This window comes from Dromiciops gliroides, chromosome 5, assembly GCF_019393635.1.
Source record: "Dromiciops gliroides isolate mDroGli1 chromosome 5, mDroGli1.pri, whole genome shotgun sequence".
Lineage (NCBI taxonomy): Eukaryota > Metazoa > Chordata > Mammalia > Microbiotheria > Microbiotheriidae > Dromiciops > Dromiciops gliroides.
In genome coordinates, this window is record NC_057865.1 from 220,182,673 (window position 1) to 220,203,098 (window position 20,426).

A 20,426-nucleotide genomic window follows, 5' to 3' on the forward strand; every position below is an offset into this window, starting at 1 on the left:
TGGAAAATAGTTCTTCGGGCAGCTAGGTGGCGCAGTGGATAGAGCACCAGGCCTGGAGTCAGGAGGACCTGAGTTCAAATTCGGCCTCAGACACTTAACACTAACTAGCTGTGTGACCTTGGGAAAGTCACTTAACCCCCATTGCCTCACTAAAAAAAAAAGAAAGAAAAGAAAATAGTTCTTCATCCTGTCTGGGTGGAAAATAATTATATAAAATTAGTCAGGCAAACAAAACATCATAATAGCAATACAAAATTTCAGATGAAATATGGAATGAAATAGCTCCACCAAAAAACTATATTAAAAAGCAATAAAACGGGCACCTAGGTGGCGCAGTGGATAGAGCACGGGCCCTGGATTCGGGAGGACCTGAGTTCAAATCCAGCCTCAGATACTTGACACTTACTACCTGTGTGACCTTGGGCAAGTCACTTAACCCTCATTCCCCACCCAAAAAAAAAAAAAAAAGAGTAGATAGAAAATATTCACTATGATCCAAGATAATTCCAAAGGACTCATTATGAAAAATACTTTCCACCTCCAGAAAAAGAACTGATGGAGTCTGAATGAAGCTCAAAGCATACTATCTTTTTTTTTGGGGGGGGGGGGTGAGGCAATTGGGGTTAAGTGACTTGCCCAGGGTCACACAGCTAGTAAGTGACAAGTATCTGAGGCTGGATTTGAACTCAGGTCCTCCTGACTCCAGGGCCCGTGTTCGATCCACTGCACCACCTCGCTGCCCCACTAAGCATACTATCTTTCACTTTCTTTACTGTGTGTGTGTGTGTGTGTGTGTGTGTGTGTGTGTGTGTGTGTGTGTTCCCTTTGGGTCTGTGTCTTTCACAACTTGACTAATATGGTAATATATTTTTCATGATTGAACAAGTATAACCTATATCAAATTGCTTACTGTCTCAGGAAGGGTGGGAGAGAAAAAATTTGGAACCCCCCCCAAAATTTAATGAATATTAGTGAACTGACACTGAGTAAGTAAGCAGAACCAGGAGAACATCATACACAGTAACAACATTGTGTGATGATCAACTATAATAGACTTGGCTCTTTTCAGCAATATAATGATCCAAGATAATTCCAAAGACTCATGATGGAAAATGCTCTCCAGATCCAGAAAAAGAACTATGGAATCTGAATGAAGATTGAAGCATACTATTTTCAATCTTGTTGTTGCTTTGTTATTGTTACTTATTCTTTCTTGCATTTTTTTCCTTTTGTTCTGATTAATGTGGAAATATATTTAACATGATTGTAATGTATAATGGCCTTGGGAGTAGGGAGGAAAGGGAGGGCAGGAGAAAAATTTGGAACCAAAAAAATATCTTTACATGTAATTGAGAAAAATTTAAATATATATATATATATTCGCTGACTTTTGATGGGGGTGAGGGTGGGGAAATAGGGTTGAATATCCAGAGAAATTATGCTGAGGCAGAAAGCCATGAACCTTCAGGAGCAGAGTGGGTGGGGGACAGGAAACATTCACCAGGCCCAAGTTCAATCCAGCCAGGCCAAGAGTTTGAGATAGTGAAGGAAAGCCAAAAACTCTGACCTCATAAGGCCAAAAAATAAGGCGAATGAGAACATCAATAAATAACTGACTAATGTGCCTACTTCCTCATCTCTATAAATTTTTTCTCAGGACAATCTAAACACACTTCATGGGCATTTTTGATGGAGACATTAATAAGGCAATGACAAAAAAAATAAGTCAATGACAGACCTTTTTCCTCTTTTTTTCTTTTTTAAAATCTGGACACCAATAAACATGAACATTACTATATATGAAAAAGAGGAACCATGAACCTCATTGTGTATTGCTTGGTTTTTTGGAGTCTTGTTGTTTTCAATTATATTCAGCAAATGTTCCCCTCTGATCTTCCTTCTCTTGCATCTTTTAAAATGTTTCATTGACCTTTTCTTCCATCCTTCCTTTTTTTTTCTTTTCATTAATATCACTAGGCACCCTTTCCTCCCCTATTTTCCCTCTCCAATAAAAATTTTTAAACGCTTCCTTGTAACAAGTTAGCATAATAATGTAAGACATCTACATATACTGGATACATTCCAAAAATACATTTCTCATTCTGTGCCTCTGGTTGATCAGTTCTCTGTCAGGAGGTGGGAGTTTCAACTTCATCCTCTGGAGTCATGGATGATCATTTCATTAATTAGGGTTCATAAGTCTTTCAAATGGTTTCCTTTACAATGTTATAGTCATTGAAGGAATTGTTTTCCTCATCACTTCCCTCTGCATTGGTTCATTCAAGGGTGCTTAGGAACTAGTCCCTTTCGTAATTTCTTGTGGTACGACAATATTCCATCACATTCACTTTCCATAATGAGTATGACTTTAATATAGCAGACAGGTTTGCAGAAGTAACATTCCACAGTAGACCACATCTTTACCATGATACAATTGACCAAAAGATAAAGATCTTATCATGTTTATTGATTGTTGATTAAAAACAACAACTACAAAAACATTTGATTTAGAAGTGCAAAACTGGGGGGGGGCAGTTAGGTGGCACAGTGGATAGAGCACCAGCCCTGGATTCAGGAGGACCTGAGTTCAAATCCGGCCTCAGACAGTTAACACTTACTAGCTGTGTGACCCTGGGCAAGTCACTTAAGCCCAATTGCCTCACAAAAAAAAAAAAAAGAAGAAGAAGAAGAAGAGCAAAACCTTTGCTTAAAGACTCTCTTTCAACAGCGTAAAAGATGCACTCCCATGATACATCAAAATTCCTTGAAAGATATGACAACAAAGAGTCCCTTGTTCCTCAGTTTGCTGATCTCACATGCAGGCAAGACATAAAAAAAAGGAGTGGCATGTTCACCAAAGGTGCTCACCACTGTCATGGAAGGAACCCAGAGCAGAGTCCAAGTTGAAGAGGGAGTCCCCATAGATGGTGAGGTCCTACCTATGCCCTTATTTGAGAATGAGACCTATTGGTTGTGTTTTCACTGGCTGTCCTCCATGCCTGGAATTCACTCCCTCCTCATCTCCTCTTGCTGACTTTCCTGGCTTCCTTTAAGCTGAACCCAAAAGCCCATCTTCTACAAGAAGCCTTCTCAATCTCCCTTAATGCTAGAGTCTTCCCTCTGGTGCCTTATCTTCATTTTTTCCTTTATACACCTTGTTTGTACATAGTTGTTTGCATATTGTCTTCCCCATTAGAGCATGGTACAATGTTTTGCCTTTCTTTCTATCCCCATCACTGAGCACACTGCTTGGCAGTGATAAACATTTAATAAATGCCTATTGATGACTGACTCCTGCATGAGACAAATCTGTCAGTCAATCAGCCATTTATTATGCACTTACTATGTGCCAAGCACTGTGCTGGATGCTAAAGATACAAAGAAAGACAAAGACATTCCCTTCACCTATATGTACAAAAAAAATATTTATAACAGCTTTTTTCTGGTGGCAAAGAACTGGAAACTGAGGGAATGGCTGAACAAATTGTGGTATGTGATTATTATGGAATACTATTGCACTATAAGAAATGATGAGCAGGGCAGCTAGGTGGCTCAGTGGATAGAGCACTGGCCCTGGATTCAGGAGGACCTGAGTTCAAATCCAGCCTCAGATACTTAACACTTACTAGCTGTGTGACCCTGGGCAAGTCACTTAACCCCAATTGCCTCACCAAAAAAAAAAAAAAAAAATGATGAGCAGGATGGGTGGGTGGGAACAGGCTTTAATATAGAATTAAATAAGGAACCAACAAGAACTGGAGTAAAAGGATGACTGTCATCTCCATCTTTCCCAATCACAACTTTGGATGCTACCTCTGAGAGGCTGAGCTCTAATGGGTGAATTTTGACTTATCTTGCTCAAAACCAGGCCGTGGGGGGGGGGGGGGGGGGTTGGGGGGGGGTTGGGGGGGGGGGGTTGTGCTGGAGTCTGTTCATACCAGGTCTTGAAAAGCTGCTATTTTCACTGTAAACATTTGCACCTTGGAAATAGACACAAGCTACAAATCAAGGCTTGATTTATTGTTTAAGAAAGTGATGGGGGAAAATGTCAATAATGCAGATTAAACTTAAAAGTGTGTCATGCATACTTTTTTTTTTCAGGACAGATGGCTATAAAACATTTCCCAGTGCACAACTGCTGTGGCTGTTCCTTCCCAGCCAGCTGGCTCCCTTGTATGAGTTATCTTCCCTGGCTAGAAGCTAAACTTCTTCAGGGTAGAGACTGTTTTGCTTGTTTGCCCTTAGCCTAGTGCTTGGTGCATAATCATTGCTTAATGTATCTACCTAACTTTAGAGAAATGTATTTTCCAAAAAGATGAATTGGTTACCTGACTTGAACAATCGACAGTTTCTGTCTCTACTGGTTTCCTCAAAAAGTCAGGAGAAATCAAGGAAAGCCCTTACCATGTTAGATGGACCCCCTTGTGACAAACTTATTGGAAAAGATGGGTATGAGTCACCCTGGAGGTCTGGCCATGGATGAATTGCCATCAGGATATCACTGGGAAAATATCCACACCAATGAGATCACAGATGCATTTGAATATCTCAGTAATGATTTTTTTTTAATCCTAGAGGTATTAGGGAGCCACAGAAAGTTTTTGAGGAGGGGAGTGACATGGTTGGTTAGATCTATGACTTAGAAAGACTATTGGCAGCTGTTTAAAAAATGGATTAGAGGGGCAGCTAGGTGGCACAGTGGATAGAGCACCGGCCCTGGATTCAGGAGGACCTGAGTTCAAATCCAGCCTCAGACACTTAACAATTACTAGCTGTGTGACCCTGGGCAAGTCATTTAACCCCGACTGCCTCACCAAAAAAAAAAAAATAGATAATAAAAATGGATTAGAAAAAAATATTTGGAGCAGCAGATTTGCTATATCAAAGAACTAGAAACCAAGGAAATGCCCATCCATTTGGGGAATGGCCACAAAAGGGATATTATTGGGCCATAACAAGTGATGAAAGAATGAGGTTCATATAAAACTGGGGAGACTTCATGTACAGATTCATGCTGAGGGAAGCAAGCAGAACCAGAACAATTTATAGAATGACTATAGTTGTAGAAAGGAAAACGACTGTGAAAGATTGATGCAATGACTGATCTGGACTTCAGAAGATGGTGAAAGAAACACATTTCTCATCTCTCATCAGAGAGGTGATGGATGAGAGGTGCAGAGTTGTGCATTCTCAGTAACAATGTATGGATTTGTTTTTCCTGATTATACTTAATAGTTACATGAATAGGCTTCTTTTTCTGAAGGGTGAGTTTTAAGGAATAATGAGAGAGATTCAAAAGAAGAGCAAAGAACATCAAAGAACCTCTTCAAATATACAAAAGAACAAAAAAGGGTCACAGACAAAGATGGTTTTATAGATTGTGTTAAATTTAATGTACATTTTTTATTAAAACGGAACTTGTCTGTAAATTAAGTTTGTGGCTTTTTCTGTTCATACATTGAGATGTTTGTTAAATTCATAATAAGAATTTTTAAAATGTATTACATTGGGGTGGCTAGGTGGTGCAGTGGATAAAGCACCGGCCCTGGATTCAGGAGTTCAAATCCGGCCTCAGACACTTACTATCTGTGTGACCCTGGGCAAGTCACTTAACCCCCATTGCCCCGCAAAAAAAAAAAAATTAAAAATGTATTACAGATTGAGAAATGGTCAAAGGATATGAACAGGCAGTTTTCTGATGAAGAAACCAAAGCTATCTATTCCCATATGAAAAAATGCTCTAAATCTCTAATGATTAGAGAGATGCAAATTAAAACAACTCTGAGGTACCACCTGACACCTATCAGATTGGCTAAAATGACAAAAAAGGAAGATAATAAATGTTGGAGAGGCTGTGGGAAAATTGGAACACTAATGCATTGTTGGTGGAGCTGTGAGCTGATCCAACCATTCTGGAGAGCAATTTGGAATAATGCCCAAAGGGCGATAAAGCTGTGCATACCCTTTGACCCAGCAATCCCACTTTTAGGTCTTTTGCCTAAAGAAATCATGGAAGGGGGAAAGGGACCCACATGTACAAAAATATTTATAGCTGCTCTTTACGTGGTAGCAAGGAATTGGAAGTTGAGGGGGTGCCCATCAATTGGGGAATGGCTGGACAAGTTGGGGTATATGAATACAATGGAATACTATTGTGCTGTAAGAAATGATGAGCAGGAAGAGTTCAGAGAAACCTGGAGGGTCTTGTGAGCTGATGATGAGTGAGATGAGCAGAAGCAGAAGAACATTGTACACAGTATCATCAACATTGAGTGTTGACCTACTGTGATGGACTATATTCTTCTCACCAATGCAATGGTACAGAAGAGTTCCAGGGAACTCATGATAGAAGAGGATCTCCAAATCCAAGAAAGAAAAAGAAAGAAAGAACTGTGGAGTATAGATGCTGATTGAACCATATTATTTCTTTTGTTTTGGGTGCTGTTGGGTTTTTTTTCTATTTTGAGGTTTTGCATCACTGCTCTGATTTTTTCTCTTGTAACAGGATTAATGCAGAAATAGGATTAATGTTATTATGTGTATATATATGTGTGTGTGTATATATATATATATATATGTATATGTATAGAAATATATAGATATAACCTATATCGGATTACCTGCTGTCTGGGGGAGGGGGGAGGGAGGGGAGGGAGAAAAATCTGAAATTGTAAAGCATGTATAAACAAAAGATGAGAACTATCTTTACATGTAATGGAAAAAATAAAATACCTTATACATTAAAAAATATATATATTACAGAAGGGAGAGAATAGAGGCAGGGAGAATAGTAGGAGGCTAGTCACAAAAGTTGTCAAAGGTCCACTTCTCTTCCACAGAGCCTGAAATTCCAAGCAACAGTTTACTTAATGGTTTGGATTAAGGTCTCTCCATAAAGTCACTGTTTAAATGGGGCTAAAGTGTTGACCATTGTTAATACCTAGGAAGGACCACTGATTAGCAATCACCCAGCAGAAGTGCAGAGCAACCAAGAAAATGGGACTGGACAGGGACTGGTCAATGGTGATGGGGGTTGGGCTAGGTTTGGATAAATGGGAACTGTTAGGAGTGGGGAAGAAGAGATAGGCCAAGGTGAAAGATGAGACTAAATTATCTTGCTGCATAGTTTTACTTGGGGCCAGCCCTGCAAGAACGGGAAACATCTGAAAGTTCTCGTCTGCCCCCCCAACTGGCAAATCTGTAGATCCATGGGCAATTAGGAATCCTTCCCAAAATCCTCTGCTCCCTCTAAACCCAGGTTTGTGTGTCTTTGGCCAGGGGTGGGGATGGGTTTGGACTTTGAAGTCCTGGGCAGTTTGGATTTGAAAAGTAAAAGAATTAGAGTCCTACAGAGGGGGACCGATGTTTGCTCTGACTCTTTCCAAAGGGGAGGGGAAGGAAAGGGGTGGAAACAATAGTAATCACCCCTGTCCCTGAGGCCCAGATACCACCTTATCTCTAGAGATAATGCACCTTCCCCCAGGCATCTGCTTTGTTCCTTCTCTAAGTCCTCCCCCTACACATTCCCCTCTTCTTTCACACTAACACCTGCTTACTCTCACCCCCCACCCCCACGCCTAGAGGTAATGGAGCTAGTTAAACTTGCTCTGAGAGACCCTACCCACGTGGTCAAGAGTTCTAAACATTTTGGGGGCCTATGCGTTTAGGATCTGTGTGTGTGTGTGTGTGTGTGTGTGTGTGTGTGTGTGTGTCTGTGTGTCTGTGTGTCTGTGTGTCTGTGTGTCTGTGTCTGTGTCTGTCTGTCTGTCTCTGTCTCTGTCTCTCTCCTTTCCCCCCCCCTCCCCCTTATATTCACTCTCGTGTCGGGGGAGATAGAGGAAGGAAAGGGGGCTCAGATCTAGAAAGGGTGAGTACTTCACCCCCAAATCACTCAGGAATGAAGAGGAGAACTGAGCCAAGGGATTCCCAGAGGTCTGTTTTGTCTCCTTCAAGAATTCCGGTGTTGAAGTGAAATTGTTGGTTCTGGGGGCAATGATGTTTAAAAGTGGGTAAGGAGAGCAAGAAAAGGGAAAGGGGAGAAACAGCTATAATTGAAAATTACTCTTCCAGAAGAAAGTCCTTGATCAAAGGGGATCATATCAAAGCTGGAGACTATAAATTCTCAAGGGATCAAGGACTGGAATGAAGACTACAACCCTAAGCCTCCATAAAAATAATTGCAGGCCCTAGGGAGGGGGACGGGTGTGCCAGTAAAGGGGTGGGGATGGGATGGGGAGGGGGAAGTTGTTGCTCTATTTTAGCCTGGCTGCTCTCACCATCTGCTCTACCTCCCCAGTTCTTTACTGAGCTGAGGGGGCAAAAAATTAGTCATTGATTTGAAGAAATCAGGATTGAGGTAAGGAAAAAAATAGTGGTTTCTATATGGATGGGCTAGGGCAGGCTTCGGGCTCCACTGTTCTCTTTATCTAACAGAAAAGCTCATTCATGAATCTTTGGGGCTTTACAGGCCATGGAGTTGTTTTTTCCACAGACTTTGAGAGGGAGGTCGGTAGGGTGAACCTAGTGGTTTGCAGTCCCCCAAGAGCCCGGCTTCCCATTTTGGTTGGGACAGCCACCAGCTACCACCTTGGCCTAGTTAGCCTTGGGGCTGAGGGTGAAGGCAAAAGTGCCCGTGCTTTTTGGAGCAGAGTGAGTTAAACTAAAGCTCTAACCTAGCCAGCCAGAGCCTTATCCTTCTCCAGACAGGACAACAGGGCCTAGTCATTAAAGGCCATCTTCACATTTGTTCAGACTCAAAAGAATGATGACCGAGTCACTGATACCAGAAGGAATGTGCCAAACCACCTTAAAGCCACTCAATTCCTGGGATTCAGAATCAATGACCACTTTCTCTTGGTTCTTCTCACACACACCCCTAGTTGTGGATGTGCCCCTCAAAGCTCTGTCTTGGGCCATCTGCTCTTCTGCATCAGCTCCCATGAGTTTAGTTATCATCTCGATGCAGATGATTCCCAAATCTATCCAGCACTACTCTCTCTCACAACACATCTTCAATTGTCTCATTGAAAGCGGATGTCCAATAGAGCACTGGCCCTGGAGTCAGGAGGACCTGGGTTCAAATCCCAATTCAGACACTTGATACTTAATAGCTGTGTGACCCTGGGCAGGTCACTTAACCCCAATTGCCTCACCAAAAAAAAAAAGGGGGGGGGGGCAGCTAGGTAGCGCAGTGGGTAAAGCACTGGCCCTGGATTCAGGAGTACCTGAATGACACTTGACACTTACTAGCTGTGTGACCCTGGGCAAGTCACTTAACCCCGAAAAAAAAAAAAAGAAAGAAAGAAAGCAGATGTCCTGGAGATATCTCAAATTCAGCACTATCCTATGTCCAAACCAAACCTTATCTTTACCTCCTATCCCTCCCCCCACCCCAACACACCCACCTTCCAAACTCTTCTCTTTCTGTATGGGGCATAACCATTATTCCAGTCGCTCAAGTTTGAAACTTCAATATGATCCTTGGTTCCTCACTCTCTCTAAACCACAAACACAATCAACTTGGCTGATCTTCCAACATCCTTCTCCTTTTCACTCCACTTATACAACCACCACTCTAAACTTGAGGGGACTATTGTAGTAAGTAGCCCCTGAACCGGTCCCCTTGCCTCATTTCTCCCCAGCCTCCACAGTAGGCAGAGTCTGACCATGTCACTCTCCCTTAACAAAACCCAGCTCGTCCCCATTGTGTCCAGGGTTGTATAAACAGAAGGCCTCTTCTGTTTAGCTTTTCCAACCCCATACAACCTGGCACCAACCTACCTTTTTAACCTTATTTCACATTTTTCTCTTTCCCACACTCAGCAGTCCAGTCATATTTCCTAGAATGAATCTCCTCCTTGCTTCTGCCTCTTAAGAATCCCCTTTCTTGGGGGCAGCTAGGTGGCGCAGTGGATAAAGCACCGGCCCTGGATTCAGGAGGACCTGAGTTCAAATCCGGCCTCGGACACTTGACACTTACTAGCTGTGTGACCCTGGGCAAGTCACTTAACCCTCATTGCCCCACAAAAAAAAAAAAAAAGAATCTCCTTTCTTTTCCTTCAAAATTCCACTCAAGCAACACTTTATATATGAAGCCTTTCCTAATATGTCCAGTCTCCTTCCCCCCATCCTTCCCCCTTCTGCAAAAAAAGTTACCATATATTTAATATGCATAGACTTATGTTTACAATTATCATCTCTTCCAAATAGAATGTAGGCTCCTTGGGGGCAGGAGCCGTTTCATTATCTTTGACTTTGTCTGTAGAGCACCTACCATCTTTGATCCCCAGTGCCTGGTACATAACTGGTACTTAACAAATGCTTACTGATTGACTGATTGATGTTCAAATATGAACCGGTCTTTCCTTTCTCTGAATTCCTATAGCACTTACTCTCCACTGTATGCTACCCTAGATAGTTCTGGTACTGGTCAAACTCCAATTCAGTCAATAAACATTTATTAAGCACTTACTATATGCTAGGCACTGTGTTGAGGAATGACGATATAAATATGAAATAGACAGTCACTGCTCTCAACCTGCTTGAAGGTCTAAAGGGAGGAGATAATACACAAAAAGGATCTGCAAAGTGGGGAGGGGAGAAAGTACCCAATCAGAGGCAAGTTGGAGAGGTCCAAAGGCATGCAGTAGGGTGGAAAATGAAGAGGCAGCTGGCCTGGGAGCCCTCCTTCAATGGAGGTTTGAGAAGGAGTTCTTCCCTGAGCCCTCTAATCAGAGAGCACTCTAGGGATACTGATAACAGAGAGGACTACAGATGAGATCTGAGTACCAAGGCTTGCAGGATGATGAGGTTCCTGAGGGGCACAATGGAGAAGTCAACAAAAACTTAGGAAGCACACTGCCAGGTGATAAGTTTAGATAGAGCCAAGAAAGGCCCTGCTCTCAAGGAGTTTCCCATCTAAAAGAAAAAGGAAGACTTGGACATAAGTAAACTGGAAACAACCCAGAATGTGATAAGAGGGAAGGCCAATTTCTGAGAAGGGAAAGGAGAGAACCAGGCAGAATGTTCTGAGGTCCTAGTCTGTCGAGAAAAGGAGGCAGAGAAGTAACTGAGGTCTGGCCAGGTATGGAGATTGGGAACCTCAGTGAAGGCACAGAGATTCAGGAGGGTAGTGTGTATGTGTGTATGTGTATATGTATATATGTATATATGTGTGTGTATGTGACAACTTTTCATCAGCGTATGTGGTTTTTCTAACTAGACTGTAAACTCCTTGAAGAAGCTTATCTCTCTGTGGATTCTGGACAGCTGCCTAGGCACAGAGCCTTTATTCATTCATACAACAAACATGTATTGTGCCCTTATTAAGTACAGTACCACCCTGTTCTGGGCATTAAAAAAAAATACTGTGTTTATGTGTTGGGGAGAAGGGACATATGTGTCCAAGGCAGAGTGGAATCCAAAGAGTTGAACACAGGTAAGAAAAAGCCAAAATGGAAAAGGGGGGGGGGGAAGCTTGTTGCCATGCAAAGTGGGAATGTGCAAATTCCAGTACCCAGGAACTAAGCAGGCAAATGTACTATGCCCCATGATGGATGCTACTAGGACCCCTTCTCTTCCCTATCTTTTATCTTTCCATCCCTTCCCTCAACTAAAGTTTCAATACCAACCAGCTGGGACACTGCCTTATAAGTAAACTCCCAATTATCTGAGCATTAGTAATTATATGTGATAGTCTATAATGAGAGGCAGCATGGGGTAAGGAAGAGGTGTCAAACATTCTACCTGCAAGATATATGCAGCCTGCAGCAGATTTAAATGTAATTAGGACATTTTTTTTTAAATGGGGGCAGCTAGGTGGCGCAGTGGATAGAGCACCGGCCCTGGAATCAGGAGGACCTGAGTTCAAAATATGACCTCAGACACTTAACACTTACTAGCTGTGTGACCCTGGGCAAATCACTTAATCCCAATTGCCTCACAAAACAAAAACCAAAACAAAACAAACAAAAAAAATGGGGGCCCCTAGGTGGCACAGTGGATAAAGCACTGGCCCTGAAGTCAGGAGTACCTGAGTTCAAATGTGGCCTCAGACACTTGACACTTTCTAGCTGTGTGACCCTGGGCAAGTCACTTAACCCCAATTGCCTCACCTAAAAAAAACCACAATGAAATATAAATAATATTACATTTTAAGATTAAGTCAATATGCGACCCCCAGGGGTCCTTATGTACAATTCAGTGGTCCCCCATTTCTGTGTAGTGGGTAGACAGGTGACCTTGAAACCAAGAAGACATAGGTTCAAGTTCCAGGCTGTGTGACTCAGGGCAACTCACTTAACCTCTCAGTGCTCCAGGCAGCTCTCTAAGACTAGAAATTACAACAACAACAAAAGTGGTCAAGTGCATTGATAGAGGGAGTTTTCTCACCTGTAAGCTTCCCTTACCAGTAAGATCACAGGCCCAGTCCCTGTCTCTACACTATATCACTATTTTATTTAAAATGTTGTATAGGGGGCGGCTAGGTGGCGCAGTGGATAAAGCACCGGCCCTGGATTCAGGAGGACCTGAGTTCAAATCTGGCCTCAGACACTTGACACTTGACACTTACTAGCTGTGTGACCCTGGGCAAGTCACTTGACCCTGTTGCCCCATGAAAAAAAAAATGTTGTGTAAATTAGCTTGGATGATCCCAAATACCAGTTAATCCAAGAATTTCTATTTTATCTGGGAATGTTCATTGTATTCAACTCATTTAAATATTTATTTCCTGCCTAGCATGTCCCAGGCAATGGAGGTTCAACCGACACAACTTCAATAGTCTCTGACTCAACAAAACACATTGTGCCACATGTTCTGCATGTACAGAGAGATGACCACAAAAATAGACAACAGAAAAGCCCGTTTCTTTTTAATGTTTTATTAATACCTACTTATGTTTCTACCACAATCATTTCCCTCACATATAATGGAAGAGAAGGTAGTCCAGCAAAACTGTTTAATGAAGCCACCTCAACTGGCAGAGTATATACCACTCCAAACCAGTAATCCACCACCTTTCAAACCAGAAGAAGATGTTACCCTTCAACATCAAGCATGAGGAAACAATATTGAACATTTCATTTGGTCTGAGTTCCTCCGTCCCTCTTTAAACACTGTTTCCATAAATAGAGTTGCCTCTTTTGGCATTTTGCCCATTTGACTAGATTGCAAACTTGCCTGTGTTGGCAGCATCTCTTAATGCCTTGCATTCTGCAGGTGAAGAGAAAAATCTAGTATTCTTCTAAGACCTCCTACTCCCCGAGTGCAGCCCGAACCAAATTAAAGTGGAATTGGGAAATAATTAACAAAGGACATAAAAACACAATAAAATGTGAATATTACATTTTAAAATTAAGTCAAGGAGGCAGCTAGGTGGCATAATGGATAAAGCACCGGCCCTGGATTCAGGAGTACCTGAGTTCAAATCCGGCCTCAGACACTTGACACTTAACTATCTGTGTGACCCTGGGCAAGTCACTTAACCCTCATTGCCCTGCAAAATAAATAAAATAAAATAAAATAAAGTCAGAATGTGACTCTCATGTGGCTATGAACAATCCACAAAGTGGGGCAGCTAGGTAGAGAAGTCGACAGAGCTCTGCACCACAGTCAGAAGCAGCTGAGTTTAAATTCAGCTTCAGCCATTTACTAATTGTGTGACCCTGGGCAAGTCACTTAGCCTCTGCCTCAGTTTCCTCATCTGTAAAATTGGGATACTAATAGCACTTACCTCCCATGGTTGTTGTGAGGATCAAAGGAAATAATATTTGTGAAGTGCTTTGCAAACCTTAAGACATCATATACAGGCAGCTAGGTGGCACAGTGGATAAAACACCAGCCCTGGATTCAGGAGTACCTGAGTTCAAATCCGGCCTCAGACACTTGACACTTACTAGCTGTGTGACCCTGGGCAAGTCACTTAACCCTCATTGCCCCCCCCCATGCTGAATTTCTAAGTTTTATCCCTCTCTTCTTCTTCTTCTTCTTCTTCTTCTTCTTCTTCTTCTTTTTGGTGAGGCAATTGATCTGGGACTGATATGGAAGAGAGAGACAGTGAAGTAAGCTGTGAAGATCTGGCCCTGGAGTCAGGAGGACCTGAGTTCAAATCCAGCCTCAGACAATTGACACTTAACTAGCTGTGTGACCTTGGGCAAGTCACTTAACCCCAATTGCCTCACCACCACCACCACCACCCCCCAAAAGAAGAAGAAAGCATCATATAAATTCTGGCTACTATTACTAGTAATAACCAATGAGCATTTGTTAAGCACCTATGGTGTGCCATTTTTGTTACTGTTGTTCAATCAGGTCTGACTCCTGGTAATCCCATTTGCGGTCTTGTTGGCAAAGATACTGGAGTGGTTTGCTGTTACTTTCTGCAGCTTACAGGTGGCCTAACTGGAGGGATTCCTTGGCCAGCAAACACTGCATGGGTCGATTGAGAAGAGAAGGAGCTTGCTTCCCAATTTCTTGTCCTTCCTCCCACCCATGACCGACTGGGAAACCAGGGGGGTTTGATCCCAAATATAGGATTAGATAATCCACAAACTGCTTGGATAAAGCAACCTCAGGAGGCCTTCCTTCTTACCATGGGAGTGGGGGTAGGGCCCTAGGCTGACTGGGGCCAATGTGCACCGGGGCTGTTTGATCCCCATGGAGACAGGACTGTGTGTGTGTATTTGTGTTTGCACGTTCTGAGGCAGTGCACAGGGACCTGGCTCTCTGCAAGGCCACTTCACGTCCTCTCCTCCCACTCCCCCTCCCCCTCCAGGTTGCCACAGAGACCATTGATGATTGGGGACAATAAAGGCAGCCAGAATTGCTGGCGGCAGCTGCCGGAGGGAGAGAGGAAAGGAGGGCGGAACCAGAGGCCTGGTTGCTCCTACCTTCAAACTCGTCCCACCCCAAGCAGCAAGCCAAAAGCCAAACTACTTCCTCCACCATCTCCCCTCTGCTTGCTAGACCCTTTCTCTGGCAGGTACTCTCTCTTCAATCCTTTCCTGCTACCACCCAGAGCCCACGCCATGCATCCGTTCTTTCCCCACACCTCCTCTCATCTCACCCGGGACACTCTCCTCCTGCTGCCTCCTCACCCTGCTCCACACTCACAGTCACCTCCTGCAGAGAGTCTCCCCAAACTGCCCCTCCCTTCCCCAGCTTCTGCCCCAGCTCCAGCACTCAGTAACTGTGGCCATAAATAATGGCTGACATTTACCTATATAGTTCTTATATAGTTCTTTAAGATTTAGACAGGGCTTTACATACATTATCTCATTTTGTGTCTCACCATAATTCTGTAAGGTAAGCATGACAGGTTTTGTTTCCATTTCACATATGGAGAAACTGAGGCTCAAATAAGTTAGGTGAGATGACTTGCCTGGGTCACAGAGCGATAGTCAGAGGAAGGATTCAAACCAACACTCTGAACTAATCTCTACTGCTGCCCCATGGTATTTCATCTAAGGGGATTCTTAATTCCAGGACTATGAATTTTTTTCCCTATAAACTTTGAAAACTATTTCAATATAATTGGTATCCTTTGTAATTTTACTGTTCAATTATGTCTGACTCTTCGTGACTCCATTTTGGGGTTTGTTTGTTTTTTGAGGCAATTGGGATTAAGTGACTTGCCCAGGGTCACACAGCTAGTGTGTAAAGTGTCTGAGGCCAAATTTGAACTCAGGTCCTTCTGAATCCAGGGCTGGTGCTCTATCCACTGCGCCACCTAGCTGCCTCTGGGGTTTTCTTGGCAAAGATACTGGAGTGATTTGCCATTTCCTTCTCTAGCTCATTTTACAGATGAGGAAACTGAGTCAAACAAGGTAAAGTGACTTACCCAGGGTCAAACAGGCCAGAGTTGAACTCAGGAAGATGAGTCTTTCTGATTACATGCTGGCGCTCTACCCATTTTACCACCTAGCTACCGTTTTGTACTCTTGGATATTTTGTGCATTTAAGAATTTTATTCTGAGAAGGGGTTCATAGGCTTCACCAGACAATTAAAGGGGTCCAGAACACACACACACACACACACACACACACACACACACACACACACACACACAAGGTTAATTATCTTTGGACTAGAAGATCTCTTTAAAGCCCTGTCCAACTCCAAAAAAACAAAACAACAACAAAAAACCTGTCCCTGGTCCTGATGTTCAAAGCTCTGATCACACCCCCACATCTGACTGCTTCTTTCTTTCTCCCTTCGAGAATGGCCTTGACAGACTGACATGTGTCTAGAAGGGTGACTAGGGTAGTGATAATAATTGGGAATGGAGCCACTCAAGGCTCTATTGAAGGAGCCGAGGATGTTCAGCTTGGAAAAGAAAAAGTGTCCTCAAGCACTTTCTGATATCTCTGATGGAAGGCATCTTGTTTTGCTTGACCTCAGAGGTCTATAAGTAGGAGTAATGAGAGGGTAATCACAGAGGGGTAGGTGTAGACATGTATATATGGAAAGGAAAACTTCCTGACAAACAGAATAGTCCAAATATGGAATGGGTTAACTCAGGAATTCAAAGTGAGTGTCCCAGTACTGAAAGTATTCAAGCAGAGTCTGGATGATCATTTTTTTTTCTGTTTAAAATAGTATTTTTTTAAATAAAAAAATAAAATAAAATAGTGTTTTATTTTTTCCAATTACATGTAAAGTTAGTTTTCAACATTCATTTTTTTGGTTTTGGTTTTGGTTTTTTTTAGGCAATGGGGGTTAAGTGACTTGCCCACGGTCACACAGCTAGTAAGTGTCAAGTGTCTGAGGTCGGATTTGAACTCAGGTACTCCTGAATCTAGGGCCGGTGCTTTAATCACTGCGCCTTCTAGCTGCCCCTTCAACATTCATTTTTTTTTTATTTTGAGGATTTTTTTTAAGTGAGGCAATTGGAGTTAAGTGACTTGCCCAGGGTCACACAGCTAGTAAGTGTTAAGTGTCTGAGGCCGGATTTGAACTCAGGTACTCCTGACTCCAGGGTCGGTGCTCTATCCACTGCGCCACCTAGCTGCCCCCAACATTCATTTTTGTAAGATTTTGAGTTCTAAATTTTTCTCCCTCCCCTCCCTTCCCCCTCCCCAAGACAGCAAGCAATTTGTTATAAGTTATATATGTATAATCATGTTAAACATTAGTCATGTCGTGAGGGAAGAATCAGAACAAAAGGGAAAAAACATAAGAAAGAAGAAAAAAACAACCAAAACAGTGAAAATAGTATGCTTGGATCTGCATTCAGACTCCATAGTTCTTTTTTCTGGATATGGAGAGCATTTTCCATCATGAGTCCTTTGGAATTGTCTTGGATCATTGCTGAGAAGAAGTCTATCACAGCTGATCATCATACAGTGTTGCTGTTACCACATACAATGTTCTCCTGGTTCTGTTCACTTCACTTGGCATCAGTTCATGTAAGTATTCTGGTATTTTGGGGGGGGGGTTGTTTTGTTTTGTTTTGTTTTGGTGAAGCAATTGGGGTTAAGTGACTTGCCTAGGGTCACACAGCTAGTAAGTGTTAAGTGTCTGAAGTCAAATTTGAACTCAGGTCCTCCTGAATTCAGGTCCGGTGCTCTATCCACTGCACCACCTAGCTGCCCCCATGTAAGTATTCTGAATGAACATTTACTTGGCGTTATGGTAGAAGGGATTCTTTGTTCAGCAAGAGACTAGACAAGTTGCCAGCTAGGTGGTAAAGTGGATAGAGTTCTGGACCTCAAGTCAGAAAGACTTGAGTTCAAATGTGACCTCAGGCACTAGCTGTCTGACCCTGGACAAGTCACTTAGCCTCTAACTTAGTTTCCACGACTATAATATGAGACTAATAATAGCACCTACCTCCTAGGGTTGTTGTGAGGATCAAATGAAATAATATTTGAAAGCACTTAGCACAGTGCCTAACATATAATAGGCACTTTCATGCTGATTCCCTTCCCTTCCCTTTCCTGATTCCCCTACCTTGGAATTCCCCTCTGAAGCTGAGATTCTGCAGTCCCAGCCTAAGAGCTACCTGAGGGCAGTGCATTGTTTTCTCCTTCCTTGGACTCTTTAGATTCCAGTTCTCTCCAGTGCCCAAGACAAAGCTCTACTACCTATAGAGCATGCTCAGAATTGGATACCCATGAACTGTCACTGAGTCTCTCCCTTTGTCCCCCCTCCTACCCACTGTTCTCTTTTCTACCAACTCCTTTCCCCAAGATTCACTGCCCAGCATAGTATAGGTTTAGCCCTCTTAAAGTATGAAGCATCAAGCCTGATGCCCAACCCCATCCATAGAGTAAGTATTGCTGAGTGGTCTAATTTCAGTCCTTTACGCTGTGTGAAAGTCCATATTCCTCTTGTTCTGATACAGAAAATACTGGTCATATATATATATATGTGTGTGTGTGTGTGTGTGTGTGTGTGTGTGTGTGTGTGTGTATGTGTATGTATATATATGTGTATGTATATGTATATACACACACACATATATATATAAACAACCCACAAACAAAAAAACCCACTTCTTCACTTTATCCATGTAATGATGAATCTCATTTTTCCTGCCCCTAAATCCCTTCTCCTCTCCAGTTGTGGGTGACTTTTTCTTCTCCTTTGGGGGAAGGTAGGGAGATTCCCCTTGAGTATGACCAGAGACAAGAAACAGAGAGCCCCAGGAGGTCAGGAATGTAGATCCTCTGCCCCAGTAAACAAACTTTGTCTCCAGCCAGGGCAGCATTTCTGATAAGAGAAACTAATCCAGAAAGGTTGGTGGGGGCTGCTAAGCTGGTTTCAGGTTTAGAGGTCCCGGGTACCTACCCCTCCAAGATTCCAAAGGCTTATTCAGGAATGGGCTTCCTCTCTTTTTGTGGTGGCTAAGAATTGGAAATCAAAGGAATGCCCATCAATTGGGTAATGGCTGAACAAGCTGTGTGGTGTACAATAGTGATGGAATATTATTGTGCTATAAAAAATGACAAGCAGGATGATTTCAGAAAGGCCTGGAAAGACTTATATGAACTAATGTATAGTGAAGTGAGCAAAACCAAGAGAGCATTGTGCACAGAGACAGCAATGTTGTTTGATGAAGAACTGTGAATGACTTAACTATTCTCAGTAATACAATGATCCAAGGCAATTTCAAAGGACTATTGTTGAAACATACTATCCACCTCCAAAGAAAGAACTGATATTGTTGGACCACAGACTGAATGAAGCATGCTATTTTTCACTTTCTTTCATTCTTTTTTCTTTTATTCAAGTTTTCTTGTTCAAAAAGACTAATATGGTAATGTTTTACATAATTATACATGTATAACCCATATCTGATTGCTTACTGCCTCAGGGAGGGGAAAGGGGAGGGAGGGAAGGAGGGATAAAATTTGGAACACAAAACTTTAAATAAAAATGTTTATTTTTTTTTAAAGGAATGGGCTTTCTCTTTAGTATGGGCTTGCTTGGAAGAGAGGGGAAGGATGAAACAGAGAGTAAAGTTTAAACTGCTAGCATGGAGTGGAAATTAGAGCTTCCATCAGGGAGGAACTGGGGCCCATTAAAAACTGATCACAAAGGGGAGCGGCTAGGTGGCACAGTGGATAAAGCACTAGCCTTGGATTCAAGAGGACCTGAATTCAAATCCAGCCTCAGACACTTGACACTTAACTAGCTGTGTGACCCTGGGCAAGTCACTTAACCCTCATTGCCCTGCAAAAAAAAAAAAGAAAAAAACAAACCCTGATCACAGGTGGATTTCCATAGCAAAGGACCTGGAACAAGACTGAGACCTTTTCATGGTCTCTGATCATACAATGACTTCCAGGAAGGGCTCCCTGGACATTATCTCTATTTAATTAACAATAGTCATGGGCAGAGTGTAAGATCTTTGTATGATCATCAAGCCTGTGGTGATTTCAATACACAGCTTTCAGGAAAAGATTCCGACCTTGTTAACAGAGGACAGGGACAAAAAAGGAGAGCTTTCTACATTGCCCATGAATTCATAGAGGTCTTCTTGGGAAAAGAGCACCACCTTTAAATAATAACATTCAGTCTCATCAAAAGTTTAAAAGACAAATACAGTTAAACTTTTGATTTCCACAATAGCACCGGAGAAAAGGCCTTCCTCTGACCAACCAGTCTATAATTCACAAGAACAAAAAGCACTGAACAACTCTGAGTTTGTAAATGTAACAACTGCACCGAGACAGAAATCTTTTCAAGACCACACACAAGCAGCTGACCTAACTCCTGAGTGGCATTGGATCAGGACTGTCTGGCCTGAGGATCATAGAAGAATACGTCCTTCTGATGAATTTAATCAAAATGGACAAAACAGATTCACACCACCTTCTTCCCATATGCTCCCATCTTCATTCATACCCCCAAGAAGATAGTTCAGGTGACTATTACTTAAGCAAAAATGCAAGTGACATTCAGCACTTTGCCTTTAGATTAT